The sequence below is a fragment of the Cervus canadensis genome, chromosome 3 (genome assembly GCF_019320065.1).
Source record: "Cervus canadensis isolate Bull #8, Minnesota chromosome 3, ASM1932006v1, whole genome shotgun sequence".
NCBI lineage: Eukaryota > Metazoa > Chordata > Mammalia > Artiodactyla > Cervidae > Cervus > Cervus canadensis.
Window position 1 is genome coordinate 112,157,355 of NC_057388.1, and position 8,044 is coordinate 112,165,398.

The 8,044-nt window shown below is 45.3% G+C and overlaps 1 long non-coding RNA gene and 2 other non-coding genes across 3 annotated transcripts; all 3 read right to left on the minus strand.

The window, feature by feature from the left end:
• Positions 1-898: 898 nt before the first annotated feature.
• TRNAC-GCA lies at positions 899-970 on the minus strand. Its single transcript has one exon. It is a non-coding gene; the product is annotated as a tRNA-Cys (tRNA).
• Positions 971-2,575: 1,605 nt separating this feature from the next.
• Positions 2,576-7,303, minus strand: LOC122438029. Its single transcript, XR_006268428.1, has 3 exons — positions 7,166-7,303; positions 5,729-5,778; positions 2,576-2,768 (listed from the first exon to the last, which is right to left on the minus strand). It is a non-coding gene; the product is annotated as an uncharacterized LOC122438029 (long non-coding RNA).
• Positions 7,065-7,136, minus strand: TRNAC-GCA. The gene has a single exon. It is a non-coding gene; the product is annotated as a tRNA-Cys (tRNA).
• Positions 7,304-8,044: the final 741 nt, after the last annotated feature.

Consider the following 8,044-nt stretch of genomic DNA (forward strand, 5'->3'; position numbering starts at 1 on the left):
CAGAGGGCTCAGTCCTGTCTGGCTCTGCGACCCCATGGACTGTAGCCCCCAGGCTCCTCTGTCCATGGGATTCTCCAGGCAAGAATACTGGAGTAGGCTGCCATTTCCTTCTCCAGGAGCTCTTCCCAACCCAAGGATCAAACCCGAATCTCTTGAATCTCCTGCATTGGCAGGCGGATTCTTTGCCACTGTGCTACCTGGGAAGCCCATAATGATGGACACGTCTTTCCAAACCCACAGAATGTACACCACCAAGAGTGAACCCTGATGTAAACGGTAGGCTTGGTGACTATGTGTCACTGTGTTCATCCACTGTAACAAATGTCCTGTTCTGGTGGGGGATGTTGATAATGCGAGAGGTTATCCATATGTAGGGGCAGGGGATATGTGGGAAATCTGTACATTCTTCTCAATTTTGCTGAGAATGTGAAACTGAAAAAAAAAATCTTAAGAATACATTTAAAGATTAAAATGAAGAAAAAAAGTACGCAGTGAAAATTCTCCCTCTCTCATCTAACAAGACTCTCTACAAGCATCCCTGGGGAACCTGTGTTAACAGTTTTTTATGTTCTCTTCCAGATAGTCTGCACATGTCAGTAAGGAATGCACTCTCTCCTTGGCTGCATTTATAAACACAAATGATAGCATAACAATCCTGTGCTGTTGCATCTTGCTTTTCTCATCTAATTTAATTTTGTGTAAATCATGGCATTGCTTACCTGGGAACATTTCTCTTTCTAGGACTCCAACCAGCCCCCAGTGCTATGGGGAATATAGCCCCAAGTAAGGATGAAGGGTGGGGGTGCGGGGGTGAATAATTCCAGGCAATAATGAAGGAAAGCTTCCTCAGCGTTGCTGCTACAACAAGGTCCAGCAAAGGGAAATTTGGGATAATTACAGGGGGCACCCGGATTTGAACCGGGGACCTCTTGATCTGCAGTCAAATGCTCTGCCCCTGAGCTATACCCCCTACCAGAAAACTTACCCTCTCTGCCCAGAACTTCTCACTTTGGTGAGACACCTGTGACAGCTATAATAATTTTAAGATCTGATGTTTACTGAGCATTTATAATGTGCTAGATAAACTGTTCTAAATTTTCATACATTGTATATAATTTTTTTATTTTTTTACCATATATAATTTTAAAAATTATCGTGGTGGTGAGTGCCATCTCCACCACCACCTTCTTTATAGTAACAATGACACAAAGAACTGAAGCAACTTGTCTGGAGAATCCCATGGACAGAGGAGCCCGGCGGGCTACAGTCCACAGGGTCACAAAGACTGGGACATGAAAGCAGCAACTTCACACACACGCCCCAAATCACAAAGCTTAAGCTCAGCTGGTAAAGAATCCTCCTGCAGCGCGGGAGACCTGGGTTCAATCCCTGGGTTGGGAAGATCCCCTGGAGAAGGGAAAGGCTACCCACTCCTGTATTCTGGCCTGGAGAATTCCATGGACTGTATAGTCCACGGGGTTGCAAATAGTCGGACACAACTGAATGTGTCTTTCACTTTTTCTAAGTAACAGAGTTAAGAGTTTAAGGACCACCACTATATGCTGCCTCAGCTCAGCTGCCCTGGAGGGTGAATTTCAGGGCCTTGGTGCTTCGGGGCTGAGCCTCCTCCCTGCCCTGTGAACCCAGCAAACACTCTCCATTTTATAACAGAGTTTTAGGGAACAGACCTAACCAGTGCCTTGAAAGAACTCACCAGGGGCTTCTGGAAGTCAGATTGCTTGAACTGAAGTTTCCTAAATTTCTGAATGAATTACCTTCTTTACAAGTAACACTTTCACATGGCACAGAATTGAAAATGTATGAAATAGGAGATTCCCTGGCCCAGTGGGTAAGACTCCATGTTTCCACTACAGAGGGCATGGGTTTGATCCCTGGATGGGGAACTAAGATCCTGCATGCCACACAGCCAAATAATAAGAATAATGAATAAAAAATAAAAGGTACAAAATAGCATCCAGAGAAGAATCAAGACTCCATTCCATCCCAGTCTTCCAGCCACCACATAACCATTTTACTGGTTTCTTGTTGCATGTACACCTTTGAAAGGGAACATTTTCTCTTAGTACCCCAGGGTTAGCTTAATTTTCATTTATTGTACTGCTTATATCTGTACATACATGTGTACACACAACTAGATATAAATGCTTCACACTCAACACTTTTAAGACAAAACAATTTTAGAAGATCAATACAAACAAAATCACAAACCCAGTAACACTCAAGTTAACTGCAATTTGAATAGCAGATGAAATCATTTTGCTAGAAGAGGCTCTTTGCAATGTGCTTGTGAAGCTGCTCATGCCTAGAGACCCAGGGGTCCCCCAGCTCCTCTGCTAACTGCCTCTATTAACATGCCCTCTGACTCTCAAGGCTCATTTCTCATAGACTAAAAGCTGTTACCAAACTCAGGGTTGGCTGCTCACTGCTCAAAAGTCAATTATCGAGAGGCAAGTAGAAAGGAAGTATGTTTTAATCAGAAAAGCTGGCAGTCTGGTGGATTCATGAGAAGGTGGACTCATGTCTGGAGGCCAGCTCCGAACTGTCTGCTCAGCCCTGACAGTTTGTAAAGGGGAAAAAAGCGGGAAGAAGCTCAGTGAATCATGGAGGCAGGAGGTTGGGTTGCGTGTCCTTCTCCGTCGTGTGTAACTCTCTCTCCAGGTGTTATCCTGCCCGTCTGATCTGCCTGCAGGATTGCTAAGGGAGTCGTGGGGGTGGAGGACTAGTTGTCTTTTAATTCTTCTTTTAATCTAGGAAAAGAATCGACAGGTTAGGCAAGGCATGGAGAACACAAGTCAAGAGCGAGGTTCAACTGCCTAGTGATCTTATTCCGACGAGGAGGTTCTTTCAAGGTTAAGCAGTCAAGGACTTCCCTGGTGGTCCAGTGGTTAAGAATCATGCGCCCATTTCAGGGGACACAGGTTCAATTCCTGGTCAGGAACCAAGATTCTGCATGCTGTGGGCAAAAAAATAAATAATTCTTAAAAAAAAAAGTTAGAGGCGGACAGAAATGGGCAAAGAGGGAAGGGGCACAACAGCTGCTTTCAAAGTCGGCCTCTGATCTTTGGTCATCCATCAGTGATACAGCACAGCATGGTACAGGGCATGGCAGCCCACTCCAGTGTTCTTGCCTGGAGAATCCCATGGTCAGAGGAGTCTGGGGGCTACAGTCCATGGGGCCACAAAGAGTCGGACACGACTGAGCGACTTAGCGCATGTTGACGACATGATCAGAAACTTGAGTACATGCATCACACTGGGCTCTGACTATAAAATGGCCCTGCAAACCAGCCACCGTGTGCCTATATCGAGAGAGTTAAGACTGTTATTAAAATATGAATAGAAACTTTGAAAGAATCGTAGGGAAACTCGAACCACCGAGAAGCACTAGTCTGTTGTCCCTTTCATGCCCGGGTACGTTCAGGCTGCCCACAGTGTCAGGACCAGGCCCCAGACTTGACTTCTGCTCCAGAATCTTGTCAAGCCTCCCTCTCTTTCATGAATCCCATCCCTCTTCCAACCTCTCCATCACCCAGCGAGAGGAGCCCTTCTGAGGAGCACCCGCATCCCAGGGAACACGAGCTGGTAACCTGAAGAACTACATCAGTCTTGTTAGATGGGGCCGCTTAAGTCTGTCCCTGGGGACAGTCCTGCTTTTGGGTCTGTTGTCCCAGCATCCAGTTCATGGAATCAAAGTGAAGCTTCGGAAGTTCATTTTGTCCACGGTGAAACACCTGACATTGTGAAGGCTGTTACAAACTCCACTTAAGAGTTCAGGAGGACTTCCTTGGTGGTCCAGTGGTTAAGACTCTGCTCCCCACCAATGCTGGGGGCCCAGGTTCTATCCCTAGTCCGTCAGGAAAAGACAAAAAAAACGGGGGGAGTGAATTCAATAGAAGATAGAACTTTGTTCTTGCTATAATAATACAAAAACGCAAGTTTTGAAGCCCAAGATTTTAATGTAAACAATGTTCTTAGCAGGGATGCTGTCAGTAAGTTCTAAGCAAATGAAGCAGAAATGTTGTGGGCACGGTGGTGCACACATAATTCACAAGTGGATCTAAATGGGCTGTGATAGTCTACCAATTCATATAAAAGCTGAATTGTTTTTAAGTTTTTTAAAAAAACTAAATTGTTTTTGTGACAGGGCTGATTTAATACAAGAAAAGATTTCATGATGGCTGCATGTGGGTGTGCGTGCTAAGTCACTTCAGTGGTGTCTGACTCTTTGCGACCCCATGAACTGTAGCCCAATAGGCTCCTCCGTCTATGGGATTCTCCAGGCAAAGATACTGGAGTGGGTTGCCATTTCCTCCTCCAAGGGATCTTCCCAACCCAGGGATCAAACTTAAGCCTGAATCTCTTATGTCTCCTGCACGGCAAGTGGGTTCTTTACCATTAGCGCCACCTGAGAAACCCAGCAGTAAGTGTGAGAAAGTACAAATAGCTACTGAACAGACCTGTATTGTAGGTATCCTACAGTCAGTATCTCAGACACACCCGTCCCCAATAGCACTAAGAATTTAGAAATGTCTGAGCCTTTGAAGAACTACTTTGTGAATTAACCCAAGTGTCCCGCAATGGTATTGGTATTAAACTTTTTTTTTTTTTTTGCAAATATATGCACCCAGAATTGTTGTGTTTTGCACAAACCTTCACTGGTGGCTCAGATGGTAAAGAATCTGCCTGTGATGCAGGAGATCCAGGTTTGATCCCTGGGTCAGGAAGATCCCCTGGAGAAGGGAATGGCGACCCACTCTAGTATTCCTATCTGGAGAATCCCATGGACAGAGGAACCTGGTGGGCTACAGTCCATGGGGTCCCAAAGAGTCAGACACGACTAGGCAACTAACACATTACAGTTACACAAACCTGTTGGAAGTCTTTAATCAAAGTTTTCAACAAATGGTGTGCCCCCAAACTTCAGCTTTTGAAACCTTTAGAGAGTTGCAATAAATGAAAATAAAATTTGCAAACAGAAAGACATTGAAATGTATTCTTGCAAAAGCAAGAGAGAAACTGAACACATTAAACAATGAAAGTTCACATGGTGTATAAGATTTAATTCTCAATTTCTAAAATTGCGCTTGCAAAGTCTCAAAAGAATCTTTGGCTGAAGTTCTTCATTTCAATTGAATAAATTTACATTCTGTACCTGAAGGGAATGAAATTTTCAAAGCTTGGAACTTTACAACATCTAAATTTGGTGAAATATTCTGGAGAATCATACTCATTTCAAGAGCTTTGTATTACAAATATTTCTGTGGAAGAAATGTACTTTGAGGGACTTGCCTGGCTGTTCAGTGGTTAAGAATCTCTGTGCTTCCAATGCAGGGGACGAAGTTTCAATCCCTGGTTTGGGAAATAAGATCCCACATGCCACATGATGTGGCCATTAATTTAAAAAATTAAAGAAATGTACTTTGAAGGGAAGCAAAAAGACAAGACCTGTGAAAATTTTGTGGCTAAAATGTGTATATATTGCAATATAAGAAAATTGCAACTGGGTACTTTTAAAAGTGCTTCTTAATATTTAAAAATTTTTTCTTTTGTGTTTTGACTATACACCATGTAGCATGCCTGGTTACGACTCCCCAGCCAAGGATTGAACCTGTGACCCACACATTGGGAGCACAGCATCTTAACCATAGGACTACCAGGGAAGTCTCTGAGAATACTTTTCAATTAGCCTACTTTGCTCTGAACTTACCAGTTACTCCAGCACCTGAATCAGAAGTATTTTCATTAAACATACTTGGTCTGCAGAAAAAAGACAATTGAAAGAGGCTGTCCAGGGACTTGGAAACCTGTGGGTCTCCTGCGTCTCCCCAGAGCTGCCTTGGACCCCAGTCTTACATCTGTCCTGTGGGGAGCAGCCCTCCCTGCTCCTGGCTAACTTCCCTCGTGATGATGAGGAAGGTGGGGCAATGGCTCCTCCCTGGGGCTCTTTCCATCCATCACACCCTGGGGAGCAAGAGAAGCCTCCTGGGACCCTGACCAGCACCCGGCTCCCCGTTTCCTTGAAAACTGCAAGAAGCCAGTGAGGTTTCCCGTGCTGCAGAGCTGTCCCCAGTCCACAGGTGGCTGGTCCAGATGAGCAGGTACCTTAAGAGGACATTGCAGCCAGATTTCAAAGATTTACCTCATTTATAAATTTTTATATTGGTCATATGCTGAAATGATAATGTTTTGGATATACTGCCTTTTAAAATGTGGAGGTCTGGGGCATTCCTTGGTGGCCCAGTGATTAGGACTCTGCACTTTCAGAGTGCAGGGGTTTGCTCCCTGGTTGGGGAATGAAGATCTCACAAGTTGCAGAGCATGTCCCCTCCACAAAAGGAAATTAGTTTTGCTGATGTTGTTTTACTTTACTTTTATAAAAACATTTCCCCCAGTTTTAATGAGATGTAATTGACATACAATGTCATGTCAAAGGTGTACAACATGATTTGATACATGTATATACTGACAAATGATCACCACAATAAGTCTAGTTAACATCAGTCACCTCATATAGTTAATTTCCCTCCTTGTGATGAGAACTTTCAAGATCTACTCTCTTAGCAACTTTCAAATATACAATAAAATATTGTTAATATAGTGACTACAGTCACCAGGCTGTACATCACACCCCAGGACTTATTTATCTAAATCTGTACCTTTTGACCCCCTTCACCCATCTTCCCTTTTTTACTTTAAATATTTAAGGTGGCTTCTAGTAAATGTAAATTCAGATATGTAGCTTACATTCTGTTTCTGGAGGGAGGGCTGGTGTAGACCTTGGCCTTGGCAAAAACAACCTGGCTGGTGGGCTGAACAGATTGGTTTGCCTGTCATCTCCAAATCCTGATCTTTCAGGTCTCCAGTGGGGATGAAAGGACAATGCAAAGACAGGAAGGAATCTCTTTTCTGATGGGAAAGAGTCGGCGGGTGTTTTCAGGGTGGAGGGGTTGCTTGAACTACAGGGAGAGTTACAGGGACCCAGGGAAGGTCGACTATGACACCAGGCTTGCTAGAGCCTGGAAACTCCAAAATGGAACACCAGAAGGGGGCACCCGGATTTGAACCGGGGACCTCTTGATCTGCAGTCAAATGCTCTACCCCTGAGCTATACCCCCTGCTGATATATAGCTCCCTCAACTCACACCTTTATGCTGCTGTAGCTACATCTGGACCCTGCCAACCTCTGCAGTCCCCACCATGGGCTCCAACACCCATGGTCATTCCAGACTGGTCCTCGTGCTCTGAAATCCAACCGGTCTTCCTCTTCAGGTTGGTGTGACGATTGATTTGGTCACAGTCTTCAGCCCACACCCGGAAGTGCAGAGTTTGAGGCCCTCTGACCCGGAAGTGCAGAGGTTGAGGCCCTTTCGGCTTACCAGGAGAAACCGCAGGATGCCCGGAACCTTCTCACACCTCCAAGCTCGGGTCCGAGCCCGGCCCGCCTTGTTAGTCCTGCTCTATCTGCCCTTTGTCCTTCGCTCTCGTCCTCCGTCTCCTCTTCTTCGCTGCCTATCTTTCCTCTTCCCACCGCCCTTCAAGCTCCTCAGGGCTCTGCTCTCCTAACCGCCAGACCTCAGCTAGTCCTCCTTCCTCCAGTCCAATCAAGCAGTGCCTTTTCCCCAAACTCCCTTGAGATGTAATCGGAAGACCAGGCCTAATAAATACAAGGCAGATCATTTATTTCCAAAAATGAAATAGGCGACGAGAGCTAAGAAAATTGTGAGCATAACAGGAGAGACACTGGAGGACTTTTCTATTGTAATTATTAGAACATCTAAAAGAGCGGAATGACAGAACACCTGACACCCGGACCCGGGAAAACATTACAAACATGATGAAAGATCGTCACATGTGCCTGAGCAGTGTTGACGGTCCAACAACCCTTTGACGCAGGCCTTTGATCGGTACACCCGCGGCAGAGCGGAGGAACCCGAGGCGCCGGGATGTGCAGTAAGCTGTCCAAGGAGACGTGATTAGTAAGCTAGATGCAAACTCAGGCCGCCTGGCGCTGGAGCCCACACAC